General features: G+C 39.9%; 1 non-coding gene across 1 annotated transcript; it reads left to right on the top strand.

Annotated features, from left to right (window-relative positions):
* The first annotated feature begins 6,835 nt into the window (after positions 1 to 6,835).
* On the top strand, positions 6,836 to 6,908 carry TRNAK-CUU (transfer RNA lysine (anticodon CUU)). The gene has a single exon. It is a non-coding gene; the product is annotated as a tRNA-Lys (tRNA).
* Positions 6,909 to 7,800: the final 892 nt, after the last annotated feature.

Below are 7,800 nucleotides of genomic sequence, written 5' to 3'. Positions count from 1 at the left end.
CCACACAGGTTTAATCGGCTATTTCCTGATATTCTTCAATGCGTTCTGATATTGACTGGTAATTGTGTTTGATACTTTCTTAGACTATTTCTGCCTCTGGCTGATGTGTATTTTCTTTCCAAACTCCACCAGAGCCTATGATTACACAGCATCCTATCTGTGGAAAACGGCAGTGCAGGGATAGGGAAGAAAACTATAGGTATCCAAAGGAGCCCGGCTAGCTCAGTCGGTAGAGCATGAGACTCTTAATCTCAGGGTCGTGGGTTCGAGCCTCACGTTGGGCGAACACAACTAAAGTTTTAGTGCTTTTTGACCAAAAAAATAGAAATTGAAGTCTCTTTACAATATTTGCAATATTTTGATTGTTAACATGCAATATATGAATGCATGTCTGGATGATGTGTAATGGGGCAATACCACACCTTAATGTATTCACTGTAAAAGAAAAAGTATGTATCATCTTACTATAAAATAAAGTGGAGAAAACACAAATAAGACTTTTTTCCACACAGGTTTAATCGGCTATTTCCTGATATTCTTCAATGCGTTCTGATATTGACTGGTAATTGTGTTTGATACTTTCTTAGACTATTTCTGCCTCTGGCTGATGTGTATTTTCTTTCCAAACTCCACCAGAGCCTGTGATTACACAGCATCCTATCTGTGGAAAGCGGCAGTGCAGGGATAGGGAAGAAAACTATAGGAATCAAAAGGAGCCCGGCTAGCTCAGTCGGTAGAGCATGAGACTCTTAATCTCAGGGTCGTGGGTTTGAGCCCCACGTTGGGTGAAAACAACTAAAATTGTAGTGCTTTTTGACCAAAAAAATAGAAATTGAAAGTCTCTTTACAATATTTGCAATATTTTCATTGTTAACATGCAATATATGAATGAATGTCTGGATGATGTGTAATGGGGCAATACCACACCTTAATGTATTCACTGTAAAAGAAAAAGTATGTATCATCTTACTATAAAATAAAGTGGAGAAAACACAAATAAGACTTTTTTCCACACAGGTTTAATTGGCTATTTCCTGATATTCTTCAATGCGTTCTGATATTGACTGGTAATTGTGTTTGATACTTTCTTAGACTATTTTTGCCTCTGGCTGATGTGTATTTTCTTTCCAAACTCCACCAGAGCCTATGATTACACAGCATCCTATCTGTGGAAAACGGCAGTGCAGGAATAGGGAAGAAAACTATAGGCATCCAAAGGAGCCCGGCTATCTCAGTCGGTAGAGCATGAGACTCTTAATCTCAGGGTCGTGGGTTCGAGCCCCACGTTGGGCGAAAACAACTAAAATTGTAGTACTTTTTGACCAAAAAAATACATCCTATCTGTGGAAAACGGCAGTGCAGGGATAGGGAAGAAAACTATAGGCATCCAAAGGAGCCCGGCTAGCTCAGTCAGTAGAGCATGAGACTCTTAATCTCAGGGTCGTGGGTTCGAGCCCCACGTTGGGCGAAAACAACTAAAATTGTAGTGCATTTTGACCAAAAAAATACATTCTATCTGTGGAAACCGGCAGTGCAGGGATAGGGAAGAAAACTATGGGCATCCAAAGGAGCCCGGCTTGCTCAGTCGGTAGCGCATGAGACTCTTAATCTCAGGGTCGTGGGTTCGAGCCCCACGTTGGGCGAAAACAACTAAAATTTTAGTGCTTTTTGACCAAAAAAATAGAAATTGAAAGTCTCTTTACAATATTTGCAATATTTTGATTGTTAACATGCAATATATGAATGCATGTCTGGATGATGTGTAAAGGGGCAATACCACACCTTAATGTATTCACTGTAAAAGAAAAAGTATGTATCATCTTACTATAAAATAAAGTGGAGAAAACACAAATAAGACTTTTTTCCACACAGGTTTAATCGGCTATTTCCTGATATTCTTCAATGCGTTCTGATATTGACTGGTAATTGTGTTTGATACTTTCTTAGACTATTTCTGCCTCTGGCTGATGTGTATTTTCTTTCCAAACTCCACCAGAGCCTATGATTACACAGCATCCTATCTGTGGAAAGCGGCAGTGCAGGGATAGGGAAGAAAACTACAGGCATCCAAAGGAGCCCGGCTAGCTCAGTCAGTAGAGCATGAGACTCTTAATCTCAGGGTTGTGGGTTCGAGCCCCACTTTGGGCGAAAACAACTAAAATTGTAGTGCTTTTTGACCAAAAAAATACATCCTATCTGTGGAAAACGGCAGTGCAGGGATAGGGAAGAAAACTATAGGCATCCAAAGGAGCCCGGCTAGCTCAGTCAGTAGAGCATGAGACTCTTAATCTCATGGTCGTGGGTTCGAGCCCCACGTTGGGCGAAAACAACTAAAATTGTAGTGCATTTTGACCAAAAAAATACATCCTATCTGTGGAAACCGGCAGTGCAGGGATAGGGAAGAAAACTATGGGCATCCAAAGGAGCCCGGCTTGCTCAGTCGGTAGCGCATGAGACTCTTAATCTCAGGGTCGTGGGTTCGAGCCCCACGTTGGGCGAAAACAACTAAAATTTTAGTGCTTTTTGACCAAAAAAATAGAAATTGAAAGTCTCTTTACAATATTTGCAATATTTTGATTGTTAACATGCAATATATGAATGCATGTCTGGATGATGTGTAATGGGGCAATACCACACCTTAATGTATTCACTGTAAAAGAAAAAGTATGTATCATTTTACTATAAAATAAAGTGGAGAAAACACAAATAAGACTTTTTTCCACACAGGTTTAATCGGCTATTTCCTGATATTCTTCAATGCGTTCTGATATTGACTGGTAATTGTGTTTGATACTTTCTTAGACTATTTCTGCCTCTGGCTGATGTGTATTTTCTTTCCAAACTCCACCAGAGCCTATGATTACACAGCATCCTATCTGTGGAAAACGGCAGTGCAGGGATAGGGAAGAAAACTATAGGCATCCAAAGGTGCCTGGCTAGCTCAGTCGGTAGAGCATGAGACTCTTAATCTCAGGGTCGTGGGTTCGAGCCCCATGTTGGGCGAAAACAACTAAAATTGTAGTGCTTTTTGACCAAAAAAATACATCCTATCTGTGGAAACCGGCAGTGCAGGGATAGGGAAGAAAACTATGGGCATCCAAAGGAGCCTGGCTTGCTCAGTCGGTAGCGCATGAGACTCTTAATCTCAGGGTCGTGGGTTCGAGCCCCACGTTGGGCGAAAACAACTAAAATTTTAGTGCTTTTTGACCAAAAAAATAGAAATTGAAAGTCTCTTTACAATATTTGCAATATTTTGATTGTTAACATGCAATATATGAATGCATGTCTGGATGATGTGTAAAGGGGCAATACCACACCTTAATGTATTCACTGTAAAAGAAAAAGTATGTATCATCTTACTATAAAATAAAGTGGAGAAAACACAAATAAGACTTTTTTCCACACAGGTTTAATCGGCTATTTCCTGATATTCTTCAATGCGTTCTGATATTGACTGGTAATTGTGTTTGATACTTTCTTAGACTATTTCTGCCTCTGGCTGATGTGTATTTTCTTTCCAAACTCCACCAGAGCCTATGATTACACAGCATCCTATCTGTGGAAAGCGGCAGTGCAGGGATAGGGAAGAAAACTACAGGCATCCAAAGGAGCCCGGCTAGCTCAGTCAGTAGAGCATGAGACTCTTAATCTCAGGGTTGTGGGTTCGAGCCCCACTTTGGGCGAAAACAACTGAAATTGTAGTGCTTTTTGACCAAAAAAATACATCCTATCTGTGGAAAACGGCAGTGCAGGGATAGGGAAGAAAACTATAGGCATCCAAAGGAGCCCGGCTAGCTCAGTCAGTAGAGCATGAGACTCTTAATCTCAGGGTCGTGGGTTCGAGCCCCACGTTGGGCGAAAACAACTAAAATTGTAGTGCATTTTGACCAAAAAAATACATCCTATCTGTGGAAACCGGCAGTGCAGGGATAGGGAAGAAAACTATGGGCATCCAAAGGAGCCCGGCTTGCTCAGTCGGTAGCGCATGAGACTCTTAATCTCAGGGTCGTGGGTTCGAGCCCCACGTTGGGCGAAAACAACTAAAATTTTAGTGCTTTTTGACCAAAAAAATAGAAATTGAAAGTCTCTTTACAATATTTGCAATATTTTGATTGTTAACATGCAATATATGAATGCATGTCTGGATGATGTGTAATGGGGCAATACCACACCTTAATGTATTCACTGTAAAAGAAAAAGTAGGTATCATCTTACTATAAAATAAAGTGGAGAAAACACAAATAAGACTTTTTTCCACACAGGTTTAATCGGCTATTTCCTGATATTCTTCAATGCGTTCTGATATTGACTGGTAATTGTGTTTGATACTTTCTTAGACTATTTCTGCCTCTGGCTGATGTGTATTTTCTTTCCAAACTCCACCAGAGCCTATGATTACACAGCATCCTATCTGTGGAAAACCGCAGTGCAGGGATAGGGAAGAAAACTATAGGCATCCAAAGGAGCCCGGCTAGCTCACTTGGTAGAGCATGAGACTCTTAATCTCAGGGTCGTGGGTTCAAGCCCCACGTTGGGTGAAAACAACTAAAATTTTAGTGCTTTTTGACCAAAAAAATAGAAATTGAAAGTCTCTTTACAATATTTGCAATATTTTGATTGTTAACATGCAATATATGAATGCATGTCTGGATGATGTGTAATGGGGCAATACCACACCTTAATGTATTCACTGTAAAAGAAAAAGTATGTATCATCTTACTATAAAATAAAGTGGAGAAAACACAAATAAGACTTTTTTCCACACAGGTTTAATCGGCTATTTCCTGATATTCTTCAATGCGTTCTGATATTGACTGGTAATTGTGTTTGATACTTTCTTAGACTATTTCTGCCTCTGGCTGATGTGTATTTTCTTTCCAAACTCCACCAGAGCCTATGATTACACAGCATCCTATCTGTGGAAAACGGCAGTGCAGGGATAGGGAAGAAAACTATGGGCATCCAAAGGAGCCCGGCTTGCTCAGTAGGTAGCGCATGAGACTCTTAATCTCAGGGTCGTGGGTTCGAGCCCCACATTGGGCGAAAACAACTAAAATTTTAGTGCTTTTTGACCAAAAAAATAGAAATTGAAAGTCTCTTTACAATATTTGCAATATTTTGATTGTTAACATGCAATATATGAATGCATGTCTGGATGATGTGTAAAGGGGCAATACCACACCTTAATGTATTCACTGTAAAAGAAAAAGTATGTATCATCTTACTATAAAATAAAGTGGAGAAAACACAAATAAGACTTTTTTCCACACAGGTTTAATCGGCTATTTCCTGATATTCTTCAATGCGTTCTGATATTGACTGGTAATTGTGTTTGATACTTTCTTAGACTATTTCTGCCTCTGGCTGATGTGTATTTTCTTTCCAAACTCCACCAGAGCCTATGATTACACAGCATCCTATCTGTGGAAAGCGGCAGTGCAGGGATAGGGAAGAAAACTACAGGCATCCAAAGGAGCCCGGCTAGCTCAGTCAGTAGAGCATGAGACTCTTAATCTCAGGGTTGTGGGTTCGAGCCCCACTTTGGGCGAAAACAACTAAAATTGTAGTGCTTTTTGACCAAAAAAATACATCCTATCTGTGGAAAACGGCAGTGCAGGGATAGGGAAGAAAACTATAGGCATCCAAAGGAGCCCGGCTAGCTCAGTCAGTAGAGCATGAGACTCTTAATCTCAGGGTCGTGGGTTCGAGCCCCACGTTGGGCGAAAACAACTAAAATTGTAGTGCATTTTGACCAAAAAAATACATCCTATCTGTGGAAACCGGCAGTGCAGGGATAGGGAAGAAAACTATGGGCATCCAAAGGAGCCCGGCTTGCTCAGTCGGTAGCGCATGAGACTCTTAATCTCAGGGTCGTGGGTTCGAGCCCCACGTTGGGCGAAAACAACTAAAATTTTAGTGCTTTTTGACCAAAAAAATAGAAATTGAAAGTCTCTTTACAATATTTGCAATATTTTGATTGTTAACATGCAATATATGAATGCATGTCTGGATGATGTGTAATGGGGCAATACCACACCTTAATGTATTCACTGTAAAAGAAAAAGTATGTATCATCTTACTATAAAATAAAGTGGAGAAAACACAAATAAGACTTTTTTCCACACAGGTTTAATCGGCTATTTCCTGATATTCTTCAATGCGTTCTGATATTGACTGGTAATTGTGTTTGATACTTTCTTAGACTATTTCTGCCTCTGGCTGATGTGTATTTTCTTTCCAAACTCCACCAGAGCCTATGATTACACAGCATCCTATCTGTGGAAAACCGCAGTGCAGGGATAGGGAAGAAAACTATAGGCATCCAAAGGAGCCCGGCTAGCTCACTTGGTAGAGCATGAGACTCTTAATCTCAGGGTCGTGGGTTCGAGCCCCACGTTGGGCGAAAACAACTAAAATTTTAGTGCTTTTTGACCAAAAAAATAGAAATTGAAAGTCTCTTTACAATATTTGCAATATTTTGATTGTTAACATGCAATATATGAATGCATGTCTGGATGATGTGTAATGGGGCAATACCACACCTTAATGTATTCACTGTAAAAGAAAAAGTATGTATCATCTTACTATAAAATAAAGTGGAGAAAACACAAATAAGACTTTTTTCCACACAGGTTTAATCGGCTATTTCCTGATATTCTTCAATGCGTTCTGATATTGACTGGTAATTGTGTTTGATACTTTCTTAGACTATTTCTGCCTCTGGCTGATGTGTATTTTCTTTCCAAACTCCACCAGAGCCTATGATTACACAGCATCCTATCTGTGGAAAACGGCAGTGCAGGGATAGGGAAGAAAACTATAGGCATCCAAAGGAGCCCGGCTAGCTCAGTTGGTAGAGCATGAGACTCTTAATCTCAGGGTCGTGGGTTCGAGCCCCACGTTGGGCGAAAACAACTAAAATTTTAGTGCTTTTTGACCAAAAAAATAGAAATTGAATGTCTCTTTACAATATTTGCAATATTTTGATTGTTAACATGCAATATATGAATGCATGTCTGGATGATGTGTAAAGGGGCAATACCACACCTTAATGTATTCACTGTAAAAGAAAAAGTATGTATCATCTTACTATAAAATAAAGTGGAGAAAACACAAATAAGACTTTTTTCCACACAGGTTTAATCGGCTATTTCCTGATATTCTTCAATGCGTTCTGATATTGACTGGTAATTGTGTTTGATACTTTCTTAGACTATTTCTGCCTCTGGCTGATGTGTATTTTCTTTCCAAACTCCACCAGAGCCTATGATTACACAGCATCCTATCTGTGGAAAGCGGCAGTGCAGGGATAGGGAAGAAAACTATAGGCATCCAAAGGAGCCCGGCTAGCTCAGTCGGTAGAGCATGAGACTCTTAATCTCAGGGTCGTGGGTTCGAGCCCCACGTTGAGCGAACACAACTAAAATTGTAGTGCTTTTTGACCAAAAAAATACATCCTATCTGTGGAAAACGGCAGTGCAGGGATAGGGAAGAAAACTATGGGCATCCAAAGGAGCCCGGCTTGCTCAGTCGGTAGCGCATGAGACTCTTAATCTCAGGGTCGTGGGTTCAAGCCCCACGTTGGGCGAAAACAACTAAAATTTTAGTGCTTTTTGACCAAAAAAATAGAAATTGAAAGTCTCTTTACAATATTTGCAATATTTTCATTGTTAACATGCAATATATGAATGCATGTCTGGATGATGTGTAATGGGGCAATACCACACCTTAATGTATTCACTGTAAAAGAAAAAGTATGTATCATCTTACTATAAAATAAAGTGGAGAAAACACAAATAA

The sequence above is a fragment of the Ambystoma mexicanum genome, chromosome 4q, assembly GCF_040938575.1.
Source record: "Ambystoma mexicanum isolate Mex_15411 chromosome 4q, UKY_AmexF1_1, whole genome shotgun sequence".
In the NCBI taxonomy this organism is placed as follows: domain Eukaryota; kingdom Metazoa; phylum Chordata; class Amphibia; order Caudata; family Ambystomatidae; genus Ambystoma; species Ambystoma mexicanum.
The sequence above is the reverse complement of the archived record's forward strand: the minus strand, read 5'-3'. Positions and strand labels throughout refer to the sequence as shown.